This window comes from Coregonus clupeaformis, chromosome 1 (genome assembly GCF_020615455.1).
Source record: "Coregonus clupeaformis isolate EN_2021a chromosome 1, ASM2061545v1, whole genome shotgun sequence".
In the NCBI taxonomy this organism is placed as follows: Eukaryota; Metazoa; Chordata; class Actinopteri; order Salmoniformes; family Salmonidae; genus Coregonus; species Coregonus clupeaformis.
In genome coordinates, this window is record NC_059192.1 from 70,305,844 (window position 1) to 70,331,991 (window position 26,148).

Consider the following 26,148-nt stretch of genomic DNA (forward strand, 5'->3'; position numbering starts at 1 on the left):
ATACCCACCGTCAGTTATACCCACCGTCAGTTATACCACCATCAGTTATACCCACCGTCAGTTACACCACCGTCAGGTATACCACCTTCAGTTATACCCACTGTCAGTTATATCACCGTCAGTTATACCCACTGTCAGTTATACCACCGTCAGTTATACCACCGTCATTTATACCCACCTTCAGTTATACCCACCTTCATTTATACCCACCGTCAGTTATACCACCGTCAGTTATACCCACCGTCAGTTATACCACCGTCAGTTATACCCACCGTCAGTTATACCCACCTTCAGTTATACCCACCTTCAGTTATACCCACCGTCAGTTAAACCACTGTTATTCCCACCGTCAGTTATACCCACCGTAAGTTATACCCACCAACAGTTAAACCCACCGTCAGTTATACCCACTGTCAGTTATACCACTGTCAGTTATACCACTCATCAGTAATACCACTGTCAGTTGTATCCACCGTCAGTTATACCACCGTCAGTCATACCACCGTCAGTTATACCACCGTCAGTTATACCACCGTCAATTATACCACCATCAGTTATACCCACCGTCAATTACACCACCGTCAGTTATACCACCTTCAGTTATACCCATCGTCAGTTATACCACCGTCAGTTATACCACCGTCATTTATCCCACCGTCAGTTATACCACCGTCAGTTAAATCCACTATCAGTTATACCACCGTCAGTTATACCCACCTTCAGTTATACCCACTGTCAGTTATACCCACCGTCAGTTATACCCACCGTCAGTTATACCCACCGTCAGTTATACCCACCGTCAGTTATACCACCGTCAGTAATACCCACCGTCAGTTATACCCAACGTCAGTTATACCACTGTCAGTAATACCCACCGTCAGTTATACCCTCTGTCAGTTTTACCCACCGTCAGTTATACCCACCATCAGTTACACCACCGTCAGTTACACCACCGTCAGTTATACCACTGTCAGTTATACCCACCGTCAGTTATACCACTGTCAGTTATATCCACCGTCAGTTATACCCACCTTCAGTTATACCCACCGTCAGTTAAACCACTGTTATTCCCACCGTCAGTTATACCCACCGTAAGTTATACCCACCGTCAGTTATACCCACCATCAGAAATACCCACTGTCAGCTATGCCCACTGTCAGTTATACCCACCGTTAGATATACAACCGTCAGTTATAACCCCGTCAGTTATACCCACCGTCAGTTATACCACTGTCAGTTATACCCACCGTCAGTTATACCCACCGTCAGTTATACCCACCGTCAGTTATACCCACCGTCAGTTATACCCACCCTCAGTTATACCCACCTTCAGTTATACCCACTGTCAGTTATATCACCGTCAGTTATACCCACTGTCAGTTATACCACCGTCAGTTATACCACCGTCATTTATACCCACCTTCAGTTATACCCACCTTCAGTTATACCCACCGTCAGTTATACCCACCGTCAGTTATACCACCGTCAGTTATACCCACCGTCAGTTATACCCACCGTCAGTTATACCCACCTTCAGTTATACCCACCGTCAGTTAAACCACTGTTATTCCCACCGTCAGTTATACCCACCGTAAGTTATACCCACCGTCAGTTATACCCACCATCAGAAATACCCACTGTCAGCTATGCCCACTGTCAGTTATACCCACCGTTAGATATACAACCGTCAGTTATAACCCCGTCAGTTATACCCACCGTCAGTTATACCACTGTCAGTTATACCCACCGTCAGTTATACCCACCGTCAGTTATACCCACCGTCAGTTATACCCACCGTCAGTTATACCCACCTCAGTTATACCCACCTTCAGTTATATCACTGTCAGTTATACCCACCGTCAGTTATACCCACCGTCAGTTATACCACCGTCATTATATACCCACCGTCAGTTATACACACCTTCAGTTATACCCACCGTCAGTTATACCACCGTCAGTTATACACACCGTCAGTTATACGACTGTCAGTTATACCCAACGTCAGTTAAATCGCTGTCAGTTATACCCGTCGTCAGTTATACCCACCGTCAGTTATACAGCCGTCAGTTATACCCACCGTCAATTATACCCACCTTCAATTATACCCACCGTCAGTTATACCCACCGTCAGTTATTCCCACCATCAGAAATACCCACTGTCAGTTATGCCAACTGTCAGTTATACCCACCGTTAGATATACCAACGTCAGTTATACCCCTGTCAGTTATACCCACCAAAAGTTATCCCACCGCCAGTTATACCCACCGTTAGTTATCCCCACTGTCAGTTATACCACCGTCAGTTATACCCACTGTCAGTTATACCCACCGTCAGTTATATCACTGTCAGTTATACCACCGTCAGTTATACCACCATCAGTTATACCCACCGTCAGTTATACCCACCGTCAGTTATACCACCGTCAGTTAAACCCACCGTCAGTTATACCCACCGTCAGTTATACCCACCGTCAGTTATACCCACCGTCAGTTATACCACCGTCAGTAATACCCACCGTCAGTTATACCCACCGTCAGTTATACCACCGTCAGTAATACCCACCGTCAGTTATACCCTCTGTCAGTTATACCCACCGTCAGTTATACCCACCATCAGTTACACCACCGTCAGTTACACCACCGTCAGTTATACCCACCGTCAGTTATACCCACCTTCAGTTATACCCACCGTCAGTTATACCACCGTCAGTTATACCCACCGTCAGTTACATCACCGTCAGTTATACCCACCGTCAGTTATACCCACCGTCAGTTATACCACCGTCAGTAATACCCACCGTCAGTTATACCCACTGTCAGTTTTACCCACTGTCAGTTATACCCACCATCAGTTACACCACCGTCAGTTACACCACCGTCAGTTATACCCACCGTCAGTTATACCCACATTCAGTTATACACACCGTCAGTTATACCACCGTCAGTTATACCCACCGGCAGTTACACCACTGTCATTTATACCCAACGTCAGTTATATCGGCTGTCGGTTATACCACCGTCAGTTATACCCACCGTCAGTTATACCACCATCAGTTATACCCACCGTCAGTTACACCACCGTCAGGTATACCACCTTCAGTTATACCCACTGTCAGTTATATCACCGTCAGTTATACCCACTGTCAGTTATACCACCGTCAGTTATACCACCGTCATTTATACCCACCTTCAGTTATACCCACCTTCATTTATACCCACCGTCAGTTATACCACCGTCAGTTATACCCACCGTCAGTTATACCACCGTCAGTTATACCCACCGTCAGTTATACCCACCTTCAGTTATACCCACCTTCAGTTATACCCACCGTCAGTTAAACCACTGTTATTCCCACCGTCAGTTATACCCACCGTAAGTTATACCCACCAACAGTTAAACCCACCGTCAGTTATACCCACTGTCAGTTATACCACTGTCAGTTATACCCACCATCAGTAATACCACTGTCAGTTATATCCACCGTCAGTTATACCACCGTCAGTCATACCACCGTCAGTTATACCACCGTCAGTTATACCACCGTCAATTATACCACCATCAGTTATACCCACCGTCAATTACACCACCGTCAGTTATACCACCTTCAGTTATACCCATCGTCAGTTATACCACCGTCAGTTATACCACCGTCATTTATACCCACCGTCAGTTATACCACCGTCAGTTAAATCCACTATCAGTTATACCACCGTCAGTTATACCCACCTTCAGTTATACCCACTGTCAGTTATACCCACCGTCAGTTATACCCACCGTCAGTTATACCCACCGTCAGTTATACCCACCGTCAGTTATACCACCGTCAGTAATACCCACCGTCAGTTATACCCAACGTCAGTTATACCACTGTCAGTAATACCCACCGTCAGTTATACCCTCTGTCAGTTTTACCCACCGTCAGTTATACCCACCATCAGTTACACCACCGTCAGTTACACCACCGTCAGTTATACCACTGTCAGTTATACCCACCGTCAGTTATACCACTGTCAGTTATATCCACCGTCAGTTATACCCCCGACAGTTATACCACCGTCAGTTATACCCACCGTCAGTTATACCACCGTCAATTATACCCACCATCAGATATACCCACTGTCAGTTATACCCACTGTCAGTTATACCCACCGTCAGTTACACCACCGTCAGTTACACCACCGTCTGTTATACCCACCGTCAGTTATACCCACCTTCAGTTATACCCACCGTCAGTTATACCACCGTCAGTTATACCCACCGTCAGTTATACCACTGTCAGCTATACCCAACGTCAGTTATATCGCTGACAGTTATACCCACTGTCAGTTATACCACTGTCAGTTATACCCACCGTCAGTTACACCCACCGTCAGTTATACCCACCGTCAGTTATACCCACCGTCAGTTATACCCACCGTCAGTTATATCACTGTCAGTTATACCCACCGTCATTTTTGCCCACTGTCAGTTATACCACCGCCAGTTATACCCACCGTCAGTTATACACACCTTCAGTTATACCCACCGTCAGTTATACCACCGTCAGTTATACCCACCGTCAGTTATACCACTGTCAGTTATACCCAACGTCAGTTATATCGCTGTCAGTTATACCCACCGTCAGTTATACCCACCGTCAGTTATACAGCCGTCAGTTATACCCACCGTCAATTATACCCACCTTCAATTATACCCACCGTCAGTTATACCCACCGTCAGTTATTCCCACCATCAGAAATACCCACTGTCAGTTATGCCAACTGTCAGTTATACCCACCATTAGATATACCACCGTCAGTTATACCCCCGTCAGTTATACCCACCAAAAGTTACACCACTGTCAGTTATACCCACCATCAGTTATACCACTGTCAGTTATACCCACCGTCAGTTATACCACCGTCAGTTATACCACCATCAGTTATACCCACCGTCAGTTATACACACCTTCAGTTATATCCACCGTCAGTTATACCACCGTCAGTTATACCCACCGTCAGTTATACCACTGTCAGTTATACCCAATGTCAGTTATATCGCTGTCAGTTATACCCACCGTCAGTTATACCCACCGTCAGTTATACCCACCGACAGTTATACACACCTTCAGTTATACCCACCGTCAGTTATACCACCGTCAGTTATACCCACCGTTAGTTATACCACAGTCAGTTATACCCAATGTCAGTTATATCGCTGTCAGTTATACCCACCGTCAGTTATACCCACCGTCAGTTATACAGCTGTCAGTTATACCCACCGTCAATTATACCACTGTCAGTTATACCCACTGTCAGCTATATCGCTGTCAGTTATACCCACCGTCAGTTATACCCACCGTCAGTTATGCAGCCGTCAGTTATACCACTGTCAGTTATACCCACCTTCAATTATACCACCGTCAATTATACCACAGTCAGTTATACCCACCGTCAGTTATACCACCGTCAGTTATACCACCATCAGTTATACCCACCGTCAGTTATACCCACCTTCAATTATACCACCGTCAGTTATACCACAGTCAGTTATACCCACCTTCAGTTATACCCACCATCAGTTATACCACCGTCAGTTATACCCACCGTCAGTTATACCACTGTCAGCTATACCCAACGTCAGTTATATCGCTGACAGTTATACCCACTGTCAGTTATACCACTGTCAGTTATACCCACCGTCAGTTACACCCACCGTCAGTTATACCCACCGGTCAGTTATACCCACCGTCAGTTATCCCCACCGTCAGTTACACCACCGTCAGATATACCCACTGTCAGTTATACCACCGTCAGTTATATCACTGTCAGTTATACCCACAGTCATTTTTGCCCACTGTCAGTTATACCACCACCAGTTAAACCCACCGTAAGTTATACACACCTTCAGTTAACCCACCGTCAGTTATACCACCGTCAGTTATACCCACCGTCAGTTATACCACTGTCAGTTATACCCAACGTCAGTTATATCGCTGTCAGTTATACCCACCGTCAGTTATACCCACCGTCAGTTATACAGCCGTCAGTTATACCCACCGTCAATTATACCCACCTTCAATTATACCCACCGTCAGTTATACCCACTGTCAGTTATTCCCACCATCAGAAATAACCACTGTCAGTTATGCCAACTGTCAGTTATACCCACCGTTAGATATACCACCGTCAGTTATACCCCCGTCAGTTATACCCACCAAAAGTTATACCACTGTCAGTTATACCCACCGTCAGTTATACCACTGTCAGTTATACCCACCGTCAGTTATACCACCGTCAGTTATACCCACCGTCAGTTATACCACTGTCAGTTATACCCAATGTCAGTTATATCGCTGTCAGTTATACCCACCATCAGTTATACCCACCGTCAGTTATACCCACCGTCAGTTATACCACCGTCAGTAAAACCACCGTCAGTTATACCCACCGTCAGTTATACCCACCTTCAGTTATACCCACCGTCAGTTATACCACCGTTAGTTATACCACCGTCATTTATACCCACCTTCAGTTATACCACTGTCAGCTATACCCAACGTCAGTTATATCGCTGACAGTTATACCCACTGTCAGTTATACCACTGTCAGTTATACCCACCGTCAGTTACACCCACCGTCAGTTATACCCACCGTCAGTTATACCCACCGTCAGTTATACCCACCGTCAGTTATATCACTGTCAGTTATACCCACCGTCATTTTTTGCCCACTGTCAGTTATACCACCGCCAGTTATACTCCACCGTCAGTTATACACACCTTCAGTTATACCCACCGTCAGTTATACCACCGTCAGTTATACCCACCGTCAGTTATACCACTGTCAGTTATACCAACGTCAGTTAAATCGCTGTCAGTTATACCCACCGTCAGTTATACCCACCGTCAGTTATACAGCCGTCAGTTATACCCACCGTCAATTATACCCACCTTCAATTATACCCACCGTCAGTTATACCCACCGTCAGTTATTCCCACCATCAGAAATACCCACTGTCAGTTATGCCAACTGTCAGTTATACCCACCATTAGATATACCACCGTCAGTTATACCCCCGTCAGTTATACCCACCAAAAGTTACACCACTGTCAGTTATACCCACCATCAGTTATACCACTGTCAGTTATACCCACCGTCAGTTATACCACTGTCAGTTATACCACCATCAGTTATACCCACCGTCAGTTATACACACCTTCAGTTATACCCACCGTCAGTTATACCACCGTCAGTTATACCCACCGTCAGTTATACCACTGTCAGTTATACCCAATGTCAGTTATATCGCTTGTCAGTTATACCCACCGTCAGTTATACCCACCGTCAGTTATACCCACGACAGTTATACACCTTCAGTTACACCACCGTCAGTTATACCACCGTCAGTTATACCCACCGTTAGTTATACCACAGTCAGTTATACCCAATGTCAGTTATATCGCTGTCAGTTATACCCACCGTCAGTTATACCCACCGTCAGTTATACAGCTGTCAGTTATACCCACCGTCAATTATACCACTGTCAGTTATACCCACTGTCAGCTATATCGCTGTCGGTTATACCCACCGTCAGTTATACCCACGTCAGTTATGCAGCCGTCAGTTATACCACTGTCAGTTATACCCACCTTCAATTATACCACCGTCAATTATACCACAGTCAGTTATACCCACCGTCAGTTATACCACCGTCAGTTATACCACCATCAGTTATACCCACCGTCAGTTATACCCACCTTCAATTATACCACCGTCAGTTATACCACAGTCAGTTATACCCACCTTCAGTTATACCCACCATCAGTTATACCACCGTCAGTTATACCCACCGTCAGTTATACCACTGTCAGCTATACCCAACGTCAGTTATATCGCTGACAGTTATACCCACTGTCAGTTATACCACTGTCAGTTATACCCACCGTCAGTTACACCCACCGTCAGTTATACCCACCGTCAGTTATACCCACCGTCAGTTATCCCCACCGTCAGTTACACCACCGTCAGATATACCCACTGTCAGTTATACCCACCGTCAGTTATATCACTGTCAGTTATACCCACAGTCATTTTTGCCCACTGTCAGTTATACCACCACCAGTTAAACCCACCGTAAGTTATACACACCTTCAGTTAACCCACCGTCAGTTATACCACCGTCAGTTATACCCACCGTCAGTTATACCACTGTCAGTTATACCCAACGTCAGTTATATCGCTGTCAGTTATACCCACCGTCAGTTATACCCACCGTCAGTTATACAGCCGTCAGTTATACCCACCGTCAATTATACCCACCTTCAATTATACCCACCGTCAGTTATACCCACTGTCAGTTATTCCCACCATCAGAAATAACCACTGTCAGTTATGCCAACTGTCAGTTATACCCACCGTTAGATATACCACCGTCAGTTATACCCCCGTCAGTTATACCCACCAAAAGTTATACCACTGTCAGTTATACCCACCGTCAGTTATACCACCGTCAGTTATACCCACCGTCAGTTATACCACCGTCAGTTATACCCACCGTCAGTTATACCACTGTCAGTTATACCCAATGTCAGTTATATCGCTGTCAGTTATACCCACCGTCAGTTATACCCACCGTCAGTTATACCCACCGTCAGTTATACCACCGTCAGTAAAACCACCGTCAGTTATACCCACCGTCAGTTATACCCACCTTCAGTTATACCCACCGTCAGTTATACCACCGTTAATTATACCACCGTCATTTATACCCACCTTCAGTTATACCCACCTTCAGTTATACCCACCGTCAGTTATACCACCGTCAGTTATACCCACCGTCAGTTATACCACCGTCAGTTATACCCACCGTCAGTTATACCCACCTTCAGTTATACCCACTGTCAGTTATACCACCATCAGTTATACCCCCTGTCAGTTATACCCACCGTCAGTTATACCACCGTCAGTTATACCCACTGTTTGTTATACCCACCGTCAGTTATACCCACCGTCAGTTATACCACCGTCAGTTATACCCACCGTCAGTTATACCACTGTCAGTTATACCCAATGTCAGTTATATCGCTGTCAGTTATACCACTGTCAGTTATACCCACCGTCAGTTATACCACCGTCAGTTATACCACCATCAGTTATACCCACCGTCAGTTATACACCTTCAGTTATACCCACCGTCAGTTATACCACCGTCAGTTATACCCACCGTCAGTTATACCACTGTCAGTTATACCCAATGTCAGTTATATCGCTGTCAGTTATACCCACCGTCAGTTATACCCACCGTCAGTTATACAGCTGTCAGTTATACCCACCGTCAATTATACCACTGTCAGTTATACCCACTGTCAGTTATATCGCTGTCAGTTATACCCACCGTCAGTTATACCCACCGTCAGTTATGCAGCCGTCAGTTATACCACCGTCAGTTATACCCACCTTCAATTATACCACCGTCAGTTATACCACAGTCAGTTATACCCACCGTCAGTTATACCCACCGTCAGTTATACCCACCGTCAGTTATACCCACCGTCAGTTATACCACCGTCAGTAATACCCACCGTCAGTTATACCCACCGTCAGTTATACCACCGTCAGTAAAACCACCGTCAGTTATACCCACTGTCAGTTATACCCACCGTCAGTTATACCCACCGTCAGTTATACCACCGTCAGTAATACCCACCGTCAGTTATACCCACTGTCAGTTTTACCCACCGTCAGTTATACCCACCATCAGTTACACCACCGTCAGTTACACCACCGTTAGTTATACCCACCGTCAGTTATACCCACATTCAGTTATACACACCGTCAGTTATACCACCGTCAGTTATACCCAACGTCAGTTACACCACTGTCATTTATACCCAACGTCAGTTATATCGCTGTCAGTTATACCCACCGTCAGTTATACCCACCGTCAGTTATACCACCATCAGTTATACCCACCGTCAGTTACACCACCGTCAGGTATACAACCTTCAGTTATACCCACTGTCAGTTATATCACCGTCAGTTATACCCACTGTCAGTTATACCACCGTCAGTTATACCACCGTCATTTATACCCACCTTCAGTTATACCCACCTTCAGTTATACCCACCGTCAGTTATACCCACCGTCAGTTATACCACCGTCAGTTATACCCACCGTCAGTTATACCCACCGTCAGTTATACCCACCTTCAGTTATACCCACCGTCAGTTAAACCACTGTTATTCCCACCGTCAGTTATACCCACCGTAAGTTATACCCACCGTCAGTTATACCCACCATCAGAAATACCCACTGTCAGCTATGCCCACTGTCAGTTATACCCACCGTTAGATATACAACCGTCAGTTATAACCCCGTCAGTTATACCCACCGTCAGTTATACCACTGTCAGTTATACCCACCATCAGTTATACCCACCGTCAGTTATACCCACCGTCAGTTATACCCACCGTCAGTTATACCCACCGTCAGTTATACCCACCGTCAGTTATACCCACCGTCAGTTATATCACTGTCAGTTATACCCACCGTCAGTTATACCCACCGTCAGTTATACCACCGTCATTATATACCCACCGTCAGTTATACACACCTTCAGTTATACCCACCGTCAGTTATACCACCGTCAGTTATACACACCGTCAGTTATACGACTGTCAGTTATACCCAACGTCAGTTAAATCGCTGTCAGTTATACCCGTCGTCAGTTATACCCACCGTCAGTTATACAGCCGTCAGTTATACCCACCGTCAATTATACCCACCTTCAATTATACCCACCGTCAGTTATACCCACCGTCAGTTATTCCCACCATCAGAAATACCCACTGTCAGTTATGCCAACTGTCAGTTATACCCACCGTTAGATATACCACCGTCAGTTATACCCCTGTCAGTTATACCCACCAAAAGTTATCCCACCGTCAGTTATACCCACCGTTAGTTATCCCCACTGTCAGTTATACCACCGTCAGTTATACCCACTGTCAGTTATACCCACCGTCAGTTATATCACTGTCAGTTATACCACCGTCAGTTATACCACCGTCAGTTATACCCACCGTCAGTTATACCCACCGTCAGTTATACCACCGTCAGTTAAATCCACTATCAGTTATACCACCGTCAGTTATACCCACCTTCAGTTATACCCACTGTCAGTTATACCCACCGTCAGTTATACCCACCGTCAGTTATACCCACCGTCAGTTATACCCACCGTCAGTTATACCACCGTCAGTAATACCCACCGTCAGTTATACCCACCGTCAGTTATACCACCGTCAGTAATACCCACCGTCAGTTATACCCTCTGTCAGTTATATCCACCGTCAGTTATACCCACCATCAGTTACACCACCGTCAGTTACACCACCGTCAGGTATACCCACCGTCAGTTATACCCACCTTCAGTTATACCCACCGTCAGTTATACCACCGTCAGTTATACCCACCGTCAGTTACATCACCGTCAGTTATACCCACCGTCAGTTATACCCACCGTCAGTTATACCACCGTCAGTAATACCCACCGTCAGTTATACCCACTGTCAGTTTTACCCACTGTCAGTTATACCCACCATCAGTTACACCACCGTCAGTTACACCACCGTCAGTTATACCCACCGTCAGTTATACCCACATTCAGTTATACACACCGTCAGTTATACCACCGTCAGTTATACCCACCGGCAGTTACACCACTGTCATTTATACCCAACGTCAGTTATATCGCTGTCAGTTATACCCACCGTCAGTTATACCCACCGTCAGTTATACCACCATCAGTTATACCCACCGTCAGTTACACCACCGTCAGGTATACCACCTTCAGTTATACCCACTGTCAGTTATATCACCGTCAGTTATACCCACTGTCAGTTATACCACCGTCAGTTATACCACCGTCATTTATACCCACTTTCAGTTATACCCACCTTCAGTTATACCCACCGTCAGTTATTCCACCGTCAGTTATACCCACCGTCAGTTATACCACCGTCAGTTATACCCACCGTCAGTTATACCCACCTTCAGTTATACCCACCTTCAGTTATACCCACCGTCAGTTAAACCACTGTTATTCCCACCGTCAGTTATACCCACCGTAAGTTATACCCACCGTCAGTTAAACCCACCGTCAGTTATACCCACTGTCAGTTATACCACTGTCAGTTATACCCACCGTCAGTTATACCACTGTCAGTTATATCCACCGTCAGTTATACCACCGTCAGTCATACCACCGTCAGTTATACCACCGTCAGTTATACCACCGTCAATTATACCACCATCAGTTATACCCACCGTCAATTACACCACCGTCAGTTATACCACCTTCAGTTATACCCATCGTCAGTTATACCACCGTCAGTTATACCCACCGTCAGTTATACCACCGTCAGTTATACCACCGTCATTTATACCCACCGTCAGTTATACCACCGTCAGTTAAATCCACTATCAGTTATACCACCGTCAGTTATACCCACCTTCAGTTATACCCACTGTCAGTTATACCCACCGTCAGTTATACCCACCGTCAGTTATACCCACCGTCAGTTATACCCACCGTCAGTTATACCACCGTCAGTAATACCCACCGTCAGTTATACCCAACGTCAGTTATACCACCGTCAGTAATACCCACCGTCAGTTATACCCTCTGTCAGTTATACCCACCGTCAGTTATACCCACCATCAGTTACACCACCGTCAGTTACACCACTGTCAGTTATACCACTGTCAGTTATACCCACCGTCAGTTATACCACTGTCAGTTATATCCACCGTCAGTTATACCCCCGACAGTTATACCACCGTCAGTTATACCCACCGTCAGTTATACCACCGTCAATTATACCCACCATCAGATATACCCACTGTCAGTTATACCCACTGTCAGTTATACCCACCGTCAGTTACACCACCGTCAGTTACACCACCGTCTGTTATACCCACCGTCAGTTATACCCACCTTCAGTTATACCCACCGTCAGTTATACCACCGTTAGTTATACCACCGTCATTTATACCCACCTTCAGTTATACCCACCTTCAGTTATACCCACCGTCAGTTATACCACCGTCAGTTATACCCACCGTCAGTTATACCACCGTCAGTTATACCCACCGTCAGTTATACCCACCTTCAGTTATACCCACTGTCAGTTATACCACCATCAGTTATACCCCCTGTCAGTTATACCCACCGTCAGTTATACCACCGTCAGTTATACCCACTGTTTGTTATACCCACCGTCAGTTATACCCACCGTCAGTTATACCACCGTCAGTTATACCCACCGTCAGTTATACCACTGTCAGTTATACCCAATGTCAGTTATATCGCTGTCAGTTATACCCACCGTCAGTTATACCCACCGTCAGTTATACAGCTGTCAGTTATACCCACCGTCAGTTATACCACTGTCAGTTATACCCACCGTCAGTTATACCACCGTCAGTTATACCACCATCAGTTATACCCACCGTCAGTTATACACACCTTCAGTTATACCCACCGTCAGTTATACCACCGTCAGTTATACCCACCGTCAGTTATACCACTGTCAGTTATACCCAATGTCAGTTATATCGCTGTCAGTTATACCCACCGTCAGTTATACCCACGTCAGTTATACAGCTGTCAGTTATACCCACCGTCAATTATACCACTGTCAGTTATACCCACTGTCAGTTATATCGCTGTCAGTTATACCCACCGTCAGTTATACCCACCGTCAGTTATGCAGCCGTCAGTTATACCACCGTCAGTTATACCCACCTTCAATTATACCACCGTCAGTTATACCACAGTCAGTTATACCCACCGTCAGTTATACCCACCGTCAGTTATACCCACCGTCAGTTATACCCACCGTCAGTTATACCACCGTCAGTAATACCCACCGTCAGTTATACCACCGTCAGTAATACCCACTGTCAGTTATACCCACTGTCAGTTATACCCACCGTCAGTTATACCCACCATCAGTTACACCACCGTCAGTTACACCACCGTCAGTTTTACCCACCGTCAGTTATACCCACCTTCAGTTATACCCACCGTCAGTTACACCACCGTCAGTTATACCACCGTCATTTATACCCACCTTCAGTTATACCCACCTTCAGTTATACCCACCGTCAGTTATACCACCGTCAGTTATACCCACCGTCAGTTATACCACCGTCAGTTATACCCACCGTCAGTTATACCCACCTTCAGTTATACCCACTGTCAGTTATACCACCATCAGTTATACCCCCTGTCAGTTATACCCACCGTCAGTTATACCACCGTCAGTTATACCCACTGTTTGTTATACCCACCGTCAGTTATACCCACCTTCAGTTATACCCACCGTCAGTTATACCACCGTCAGTTATCCCCACCGTCAGTTATACCACTGTCAGTTATACCCACTGTCAGTTATACCCACCTTCAGTTATACCCACCGTCAGTTAAACCACTGTTATACCCACCGTCAGTTATACCCACCGTCAGTTATACCCACCGTCAGTTATACCCACCGTCAGTTATACCCACCTTCAGTTATACCCACCGTCAGTTATACCACCGTCAGTTATACCCACTGTTTGTTATACCCACCGTCAGTTATACCCACCTTCAGTTATACCCACCGTCAGTTATACCACCGTCAGTTATCCCCACCGTCAGTTATACCACTGTCAGTTATACCCACTGTCAGTTATACCCACCTTCAGTTATACCCACCGTCAGTTAAACCACTGTTATACCCACCGTCAGTTATACCCACCGTCAGTTATACCCACCGTCAGTTATACCCACCGTCAGTTATACCCACCTTCAGTTATACCCACCGTCAGTTATACCCACCTTCAGTTATACCCACTGTCAGTTATTCCACTGTCAGTTATACCCACCATCAGTTATACCACTGTCAGTTATATCCACTGTCAGTTATACCACCGTCAGTTATACCCACCGTCAGTTATACCCACCGTCAGTTATACAGCTGTCAGTTATACCCACCGTCAATTATACCACTGTCAGTTACAGTGGGGAAAAAAAGTATTTAGTCAGCCACCAATTGTGCAAGTTCTCCCACTTAAAAAGATGAGAGAGGCCTGTAATTTTCATCATAGGTACACGTCAACTATGACAGACAACATGAGGGAAAAAATTCCAAAAATCACATTGTAGGATTTTTTATGAATTTATTTGCAAATTATGGTGGAAAATAAATATTTGGTCAATTACAAAAGTTTCTCAATGTCAGTTATACCCACCGTCAGTTATACCCACCGTCAGTTATACCCACCGTCAGTTATACCACCGTCAGTAATACCCACCGTCAGTTATACCCACCGTCAGTTATACCACCGTCAGTAAAACCACCGTCAGTTATACCCACTGTCAGTTATACCCACCGTCAGTTATACCCACCATCAGTTACACCACCGTCAGTTACACCACCGTCAGTTTTACCCACCGTCAGTTATACCCACCTTCAGTTATACCCACCGTCAGTTATACCACCGTCAGTTATACCACCGTCATTTATACCCACCTTCAGTTATACCCACCTTCAGTTATACCCACCGTCAGTTATACCACCGTCAGTTATACCCACCGTCAGTTATACCACCGTCAGTTATACCCACCGTCAGTTATACCCACCTTCAGTTATACCCACTGTCAGTTATACCACCATCAGTTATACCCCTGTCAGTTATACCCACCGTCAGTTATACCACCGTCAGTTATACCCACTGTTTGTTATACCCACCGTCAGTTATACCCACCTTCAGTTATACCCACCGTCAGTTATACCACCGTCAGTTATCCCCACCGTCAGTTATACCACTGTCAGTTATACCCACTGTCAGTTATACCCACCTTCAGTTATACCCACCGTCAGTTAAACCACTGTTATACCCACCGTCAGTTATACCCACCGTCAGTTATACCCACCGTCAGTTATACCCACCTTCAGTTATACCCACCGTCAGTTATACCCACCTTCAGTTATACCCACTGTCAGTTATTCCACTGTCAGTTATACCCACCATCAGTTATACCACTGTCAGTTATATCCACTGTCAGTTATACCACCGTCAGTTATACCCACCGTCAGTTATACAGCTGTCAGTTATACCCACCGTCAATTATACCACTGTCAGTTACAGTGGGGAAAAAAAGTATTTAGTCAGCCACCAATTGTGCAAGTTCTCCCACTTAAAAAGATGAGAGAGGCCTGTAATTTTCATCATAGGTACACGTCAACTATGACAGACAACATGAGGGAAAAAATTCCAAAAATCACATTGTAGGATTTTTTATGAATTTATTTGCAAATTATGGTGGAAAATAAATATTTGGTCAATTACAAAAGTTTCTCAATACTTTGTTATATACCCTTTGTTGGCAATGACACAGGTCAAACGTTTTCTGTAAGTCTTCACAAGGTTTTCACACACTGTTGCTGGTATTTTGGCCCATTCCTCCATGCAGATCTCCGCTAAAGCAGTGATGTTTTGGGGCTGTCGCTGGGCAACACGGACTTTCAACTCCCTCCAAAGATTTTCTATGGGGTTGAGATCTGGAGACTGGCTAGGCCACTCCAGGACCTTGAAATTCTTCTTACGAAGCCACTCCTTCGTTGCCCGGGCGGTGTGTTTGGGATCATTGTCATGCTGAAAGACCCAGCCACGTTTCATCTTCAATGCCCTTGCTGATGGAAGGAGGTTTTCACTCAAAATCTCACGATACATGGCTCCATTCATACTTTCCTTTACACGGATCAGTCGTCCTGGTCCCTTTGCAGAAAAACAGCCCCAAAGCATGATGTTTCCACCCCCATGCTTCACAGTAGGTATGGTGTTCTTTGGATGCAACTCAGCATTCTTTGTCCTCCAAACACGACGAGTTGAGTTTTTACCAAAAAGTTCTATTTTGGTTTCATCTGACCATATGACATTCTCCCAATCCTCTTCTGGATCATCCAAATGCACTCTAGCAAACTTCAGACGGGCCTGGACATGTACTGGCTTAAGCAGGGGGACACGTCTTGCACTGAAGGATTTGAGTCCCTGAGCGGCGTAGTGTGTTACTGATGGTAGGCTTTGTTACTTTGGTCCCAGCTCTCTGCAGGTCATTCACTAGGTCCCCCGTGTGGTTCTGGGATTTTTGCTCACCGTTCTTGTGATCATTTTGACTCCCACGGGGTGAGATCTTGCGTGGAGCCCCAGATCGAGGGAGATTATCAGTGGTCTTGTATGTCTTCCATTTTTTTAATAATTGCTCCCACAGTTGATTTCTTCAAACCAAGCTGCTTACCTATTGCAGATTCAGTCTTCCCAGCCTGGTGCAGGTCTACAATTTTGTTTCTGGTGTCCTTTGACAGCTCTTTGGTCTTGGCCATAGTGGAGTTTGGAGTGTGACTGTTTGAGGTTGTGGACAGGTGTCTTTTATACTGATAACAAGTTCAAACAGGTGCCATTAATACAGGTAACGAGTGGAGGACAGAGGAGCCTCTTAAAGAAGAAGTTACAGGTCTGTGAGAGCCAAAATCTTGCTTGTTTGTAGGTGACCAAATACTTATTTTCCACCATAATTTGCAAATAAATTCATAAAAATCCTACAATGTGATTTTCTGGATTATTTTTTCTCATTTTGTCTGTCATAGTTGACGTGTACCTATGATGAAAATTACAGGCCTCTCTCATCTTTTTAAGTGGGAGAACTTGCACAATTGGTGGCTGACTAAATACTTTTTTTCCCCACTGTATAACCACCGTCAGTTATACCCACTGTCAGTTATACCCACCGTCAGTTATACCCACCATCAGTTACACCACCGTCAGTTACACCACCGTCAGTTTTACCCACCGTCAGTTATACCCACCTTCAGTTATACCCACCGTCAGTTATACCACCGTCAGTTATACCACCGTCATTTATACCCACCTTCAGTTATACCCACCTTCAGTTATACCCACCGTCAGTTATACCACCGTCAGTTATACCCACCGTCAGTTATACCACCGTCAGTTATACCCACCGTCAGTTATACCCACCTTCAGTTATACCCACTGTCAGTTATACCACCATCAGTTATACCCCCTGTCAGTTATACCCACCGTCAGTTATACCACCGTCAGTTATACCCACTGTTTGTTATACCCACCGTCAGTTATACCCACCTTCAGTTATACCCACCGTCAGTTATACCACCGTCAGTTATCCCTACCGTCAGTTATACCACTGTCAGTTATACCCACTGTCAGTTATACCCACCTTCAGTTATACCCACCGTCAGTTAAACCACTGTTATACCCACCGTCAGTTATACCCACCGTCAGTTATACCCACCGTCAGTTATACCCACCTTCAGTTATACCCACCGTCAGTTATACCCACCTTCAGTTATACCCACTGTCAGTTATTCCACTGTCAGTTATACCCACCATCAGTTATACCACTGTCAGTTATATCCACTGTCAGTTATACCACCGTCAGTTATACCCACCGTCAGTTATACCCACCGTCAGTTATACAGCTGTCAGTTATACCCACCGTCAATTATACCACTGTCAGTTACAGTGGGGAAAAAAGTATTTAGTCAGCCACCAATTGTGCAAGTTCTCCCACTTAAAAAGATGAGAGAGGCCTGTAATTTTCATCATAGGTACACGTCAACTATGACAGACAACATGAGGGAAAAAATTCCAAAATCACATTGTAGGATTTTTATGAATTTATTTGCAAATTATGGTGGAAAATAAATATTTGGTCAATTACAAAAGTTTCTCAATACTTTGTTATATACCCTTTGTTGGCAATGACACAGGTCAAACGTTTTCTGTAAGTCTTCACAAGGTTTTTCACACACTGTTGCTGGTATTTTGGCCCATTCCTCCATGCAGATCTCCGCTAAAGCAGTGATGTTTTGGGGCTGTCGCTGGGCAACACGGACTTTCAACTCCCTCCAAAGATTTTCTATGGGGTTGAGATCTGGAGACTGGCTAGGCCACTCCAGGACCTTGAAATTCTTCTTACGAAGCCACTCCTTCGTTGCCCGGGCGGTGTGTTTGGGATCATTGTCATGCTGAAAGACCCAGCCACGTTTCATCTTCAATGCCCTTGCTGATGGAAGGAGGTTTTCACTCAAAATCTCACGATACATGGCTCCATTCATACTTTCCTTTACACGGATCAGTCGTCCTGGTCCCTTTGCAGAAAAAACAGCCCCAAAGCATGATGTTTCCACCCCCATGCTTCACAGTAGGTATGGTGTTCTTTGGATGCAACTCAGCATTCTTTGTCCTCCAAACACGACGAGTTGAGTTTTTTACCAAAAAGTTCTATTTTGGTTTCATCTGACCATATGACATTCTCCCAATCCTCTTCTGGATCATCCAAATGCACTCTAGCAAACTTCAGACGGGCCTGGACATGTACTGGCTTAAGCAGGGGGACACGTCTTGCACTGAAGGATTTGAGTCCCTGGCGGCGTAGTGTGTTACTGATGGTAGGCTTTGTTACTTTGGTCCCAGCTCTCTGCAGGTCATTCACTAGGTCCCCCCGTGTGGTTCTGGGATTTTTGCTCACCGTTCTTGTGATCATTTTGACCCCACGGGGTGAGATCTTGCGTGGAGCCCCAGATCGAGGGAGATTATCAGTGGTCTTGTATGTCTTCCATTTCTTAATAATTGCTCCCACAGTTGATTTCTTCAAACCAAGCTGCTTACCTATTGCAGATTCAGTCTTCCCAGCCTGGTGCAGGTCTACAATTTTGTTTCTGGTGTCCTTTGACAGCTCTTTGGTCTTGGCCATAGTGGAGTTTGGAGTGTGACTGTTTGAGGTTGTGGACAGGTGTCTTTATACTGATAACAAGTTCAAACAGGTGCCATTAATACAGGTAACGAGTGGAGGACAGAGGAGCCTCTTAAAGAAGAAGTTACAGGTCTGCGAGAGCCAAAATCTTGCTTGTTTGTAGGTGACCAAATACTTATTTTCCACCATAATTTGCAAATAAATTCATAAAAAATCCTACAATGTGATTTTCTGGATTATTTTTTCTCATTTTGTCTGTCATAGTTGACGTGTACCTATGATGAAAATTACAGGCCTCTCTCATCTTTTTAAGTGGGAGAACTTGCACAATTGGTGGCTGACTAAATACTTTTTTTCCCCACTGTATACCCACCGTCAGTTTTATCCACCGTCAGTTAAACCACTGTTATACCCACCGTCAGTTATACCCACCGTCAGTTATACCCACCGTCAGTTACACCACCGTCAGTTATACCACCTTCAGTTATACCCACCGTCAGTTATACCACCGTCAGTTATACCCACCGTCAGTTATACCACCGTCAGTTATACCACCGTCATTTATACCCACCTTCAGTTATACCCACCTTCAGTTATACCCACCGTCAGTTATACCACCATCAGTTATACCCACCGTCAGTTATACCCACTGTCAGTTATACCGACCGTCAGTTATATCACTGTCAGTTATACCCACCGTCAGTTATACCACTGTCAGTTATACCCACCTTCAGTTATACCCACCTTCAGTTATACCCACCGTCAGTTATACCACCGTCAGTTATTCCCACCGTCAGTTATACCCACCGTCAGTTATACCCACCGTCAGCTATATCACTGTCAGTTATACCTCAGTCAGTTATACCACCGTCAGTTATACCCACCGTCAGTTGTACCCACCTTCAGTTATACCCACTGTCAGTTATCCCCACCGTCAGTTATACCCACCGTCAGTTATACCCACCGTCAGTTATACCACCGTCAGTTATACCCACCATCTGTTACACCACCTTCAATTATACCACCGTCAGTTATATCACTTTCAATTACACCCACCGTCAGTTATACCCATCATCAGTTATACCACCGTCAGTTATACCCACCGTCAGTCATACCCACCGTCAGTTATACCTACTGTCAGTTATACCCACCGTCAGTTATATCACTTTCAATTACACCCACCGTCAGTTATACCCATCATCAGTTATACCACCGTCAGTTATACCCACCGTCAGTTATACCCACCGTCAGTTATACCTACTGTCAGTTATACCCACCGTCAGTTATACCACCGTCAGTGAAGTGTGTAGGAAAGGCGTTCAGTTCCTAATTGGGCCCTCTATTAGTAGAAAAGGTGTGTACAGTTCAGGGCGTTCAGTTGCCATACCATGCAGTAACACAGCCCGACAGGATGCTCTCAATGGTGCATCTGTAGAAGTTTGTGAGGGTCTTAGGGGCCAAGCCGAATTTCTTCAGCCTCCTGAGGTTGAAGAGGCACTGTTGTGCCTTCTTCACCACACTGTTGGTGTGGAAGGACCATTAAGGTCCCAGCTCCCAGCTCCACCTGTTACGTTATCTAACTACTGCCAGCTACACGCACACACGCACAGACGCATGTGAACACACAAACACACACACACCATAAACAGCCATATCACACAGGATATCAAGTGGACGATGGATGACGTGAGTCGGAATAGTGGTGATCACCTTCCACTCTCTCCCAACCCATGACCCCAAAATACCCCCACCACACACACGCAAACACAACGCACTGACGCACACACAAGCACTAACACACACAGGCGCAGACACACAAACCCACACACAGCAGTTAATCTGGCTCACAGTGTACAGCACCTTGCTGCAGCTGACAACCATTTATTCACCCCACTGACACAGGCTATATCTGAACGTTTCCTTCTGGAAACCTCTCTCCTTTCCCTTCCTCCCAAATGCTTCCTCTCCAGTTTCCTTTCTTGCTTTTACTCCCCCTTTCTCCTCTCTCTTGAATGACACACACACACACACACACACACACACACACACACACACACACACACACACACACACACACACACACACACACACACACACACAGAGTGAGTCGTTCTGGATAAGAGCGTCTGCTAAATGACTAAAATGTAAAGATAAGCCCAATGCAAACAGGAAAATATGAGCAGTCAAAGACAGTTCCTGTGTTTTCAGGGCGTTGGTTGGTTAAGAGGGCGAGGGTGGGATGTAGTAGGAGATATTCAAACTAAGCAGTGTGTGTGTGTGTGTGTGTGTGTGTGTTCTCTTTGTGTGTGTGTGTGTTCTCTTTGTGTGTATGTCTGTGTGTGTGTGAGAGAGAGAGAGAGAGAGAGAGAGAGAGAGTGTGTGTGTGTGTGTGTGAGTGAGAGAGAGCGTGTGTGTGTGTGGGTGTGTGTGTGTGTGTGTGTGTGTGTGTCTGTGAGAGTGAGAGAGCGAGTGTGTGTGGGTGTGTGTGTTCAGACTGGCAGGCACACAGCTTCATATCTTTGTGTCTCCGCCATAATGAGGTAAACCTCCCAGCATCCAGCTCTGACAACAGAAGAAGACAAACAAACACAGGACAATGTGCTACACAAAGGGAACTAGACCTTCCGACAAGGATCATTAGGACAGTCACTCAGGAAAGGGATGATTCAGCTTTTCCAGTTTTGACCAGTCAAAAACACACATTAGAGGATACAGCATAGCAGCCATTTCGAATTTGAGCTCTTTGTATTCAGTAAGAAACCCTTATGCTAGAATCGGTTTACAAATTATGACCTAAAACATTACAGAGGGAAACATAAAGCTGACCCAAGATCAGTGTTGAGTCCTCTACTCGGCTGTGTATGTTGCCTGCATTAGGCAGGTTAGGGCAGTAATCCACGTCGTTTTAATCATGAGGCTTTAGGCAGGTTAGGGCAGTAATCCACCTCGTTTTAATAATGAGGCTTCAGGCAGGTTAGGGCAGTAATCCACGTCGTTTTAATCATAAGGCTTTAGGCAGGTTAGGGCAGTAATCCACGTCGTTTTAATCACGGAGCTTTAGGCAGGTTAGGGCAGTAATCCACGTCATTTTAATCATGAGGCTTTAAGCAGGTTGGGCAGTAATCCACCTCATTTTAATCATGAGGCTTTAGGCAGGTTGGGGCAGTAATCCACGTCGTTATAATCATGAGGCTTTAGGCAGGTTAGGGCAGTAATCCACGTCGTTTTAATCATGAGGCTTTAGGCAGGATAGGGCAGTAATCCACGTAGTTTTAATCATGAGGCATTAGGCAGGTTAGGGTAGTAATCCACCTCGTTTTAATCATGAGGCTTTAGGCAGGATAGGGCAGTAATCCACGTCGTTTTAATCATAAGGCTTTAGGCAGGTTAGGGCAGTAATCCACGTCATTTTAATCACGGAGCTTTAGGCAGGTTAGGGCAGTAATCCACGTCATTTTAATCATGAGGCTTTAAGCAGGTTGGGCAGTAATCCACCTCATTTAAATCATGAGGCTTTAGGCAGGTTGGGGCAGTAATCAACCTTGTTATATTCATGAGGCTTTAGGCAGGTTAGGGCAGTAATCCACGTCGTTTTAATCAGGAGGCTTTAGGCAGGTTAGGGCAGTAATCCACGTCATTTTAATCATGAGGCTTTGGGCAGGATAGGGCAGTAATCTATGTTGTTTTAATCATGAGTTTTTAGGCAGGTTGGGGCAGTAATGCACCTCGTTATAATCATGAGGCTTTAGGCAGGTTAGGGCAGTAATCCACGTCATTTTAATCACAAGGCCTTAGGCAGGTTAGGGCAGTAATCCACACAATTTTAATCATGAGGCTTTAGGCAGGTTAGGGCAGTAATCCACATTGTTTTAATCATGAGACTTTAGTCAGGTAGGGCAGTAATCCACATCGTTTTAATCATTAGGCTTTAGGCAGGTTAGGGCAGTAATCCATGTCTTTTTAATCATGAGGCTTTAAGGCAGGTTAGGGCAGTAATTACATTTACATTTTAGTCATTTAGCAGACGCTCTTATCCAGAGCGACTTACAGGAGCAATTAGGGTTAAGTGCCTTGCTCAAGGGCACATTAACGTCATTTAGCAGACGCTCTTAGCCAGAGCGACTCACAAATTGGTGCGTTCACCCTATAGCCAGTGGGATAACCACTTTACAATTTGGGGGGGGGGTTAGAAGGAATACTTTATCCTATCCCAGGTATTCCTTAAAGAGGTGGGGTTTCAAATGTCTCCGGAAGGTGGTGAGTGACTCCGCTGTCGTGGCGTCGTGAGGGAGCTTGTTCCACCATTGGGGTGCCAGATTACACCATTGGGGTGTAATCCACGTCGTTTGAATGATGAGCCTTTAGGCAGGTTAGGGCAGTAATCCACGTCATTTTAATCATTAGGCTTTAGGCAGGTTAGGGCAGTAATCCACATAATTTTAATCATGAGGCTTTAGGCAGGTTAGGGCAGTAATTCACATTGTTTTAATCATGAGACTTTAGTCAGGTTAGGGCAGTAATCCACATCGTTTTAATCATTAGGCTTTAGGCAGGTTAGGGCAGTAATCCACGTATTTTTAATCATGAGGCTTTAAGGCAGGTTAGGGCAGTAATCTACGTCGTTTTAATCATAAGGCTTTAGGCAGGTTGGGGCAGTAATCCACATGGTTTTAATCATGAGGCTTTAGGCAGTTTTGGGTCTTAATCCACATTGTTTTAATCTTGAGGCTTTAGGCAGGTTAGGGATGTAATCCACGTCACTTTATTCATGAGACTTTAGGCAGGTTAGGACAGTAATCCACGTCACTTTAATCATGAGGCTTTAGGCAGGTTGGGACAGTAAGCCACGTCATTTTAATCATGAGGATTTAGGCAGGTTAGGGCAGTAATCCACATTGTTTTAATCACAAGGCTTTAGATAGGTTAGGGCAGCAATCCACGTCGTTTTAATCACGAGGCCTTAGGCTGGTTAGGGCAGTAATCCACGTCATTTTAATCACAGAGCTTTAGGCAGGTTAGGGCAGTAATTCACGCCATTTTAATCATGAGGCTTTAAGCAGGTTGGGCAGTAATCCACCTCATTTTAATCATGAGGCTTTAGGCAGGTTGGGGCAGTAATCAACCTTGTTATAATCATGAGGCTTTAGGCAGGATAGGGCAGTAATCTATGTTCTTTTATTCATGAGTTTTTAGGCAGGTTGGGGCAGTGATCCACCTCGTTATAATCATGAGGCTTTAGGCAGGTTAGGGCAGTAATCCACATCGTTTTAATCACGAGGCTTTAGGCAGGTTAGGGTAGTAATCCACGTTGTTTTAATCATGAGGCTTTAGGCAGGTTAGGGCAGTAATCCACGTCGTTTTAATCATGAGGCTTAGGCAGGTTAGGGCAGTAATCCACGTCATTTTAATAATTAGGCTTTAGGCAGGTTAGGGCAGTAATCCACGTCATTTTAATCATGAGGCTTTAGGCAGGATAGGGCAGTAATCTATGTCATTTTAATCATGAGTTTTTAGGCAGGTTAGGGCAGTAATCCACGTCGTTTTAATCACAAGGCCTTAGGCAGGTTAGGGCAGTAATCCACGTCATTTTAATAATTAGGCTTTAGGCAGGTTAGGGCAGTAATCCACGTCATTTTAATCATGAGGCTTTAGGCAGGATAGGGCAGTAATCTATGTCATTTTAATCATGAGTTTTTAGGCAGGTTGGGGCAGTAATCCACCTCGTTATAATCATGAGGCTTTAGGCACGTTAGGGCAGTAATCCACGTCATTTTAATCACAAGGCCTTAGGCAGTTTAGGGCACTAATCCACATCGTTTGAATGATGAGCCTTTAGGCAGGTTAGGGCAGTAATCCACGTTGTTTTAATCATTAGGTTTTAGGCAGGTTAGGGCAGTAATCCACGTCGTTTTAATCAGGAGGCTTTAGGCAGGTTAGGGCAGTAATCCACATCATTTTAATCATGAGGCTTTGGGCAGGATAGGGCAGTAATCTATGTTGTTTTAATCATGAGTTTTTAGGCAGGTTGGGGCAGTAATGCACCTCGTTATAATCATGAGGCTTTAGGCAGGTTAGGGCAGTAATCCACGTCGTTTTAATCACAAGGCCTTAGGCAGGTTAGGGCAGTAATCCACACAATTTTAATCATGAGGCTTTAGGCAGGTTAGGGCAGTAATCCACATTGTTTTAATCATGAGACTTTAGTCAGGTTAGGGCAGTAATCCACATCGTTTTAATCATTAGGCTTTAGGCAGGTTAGGGCAGTAATCCATGTCTTTTTAATCATGAGGCTTTAAGGCAGGTTAGGGCAGTAATCCAC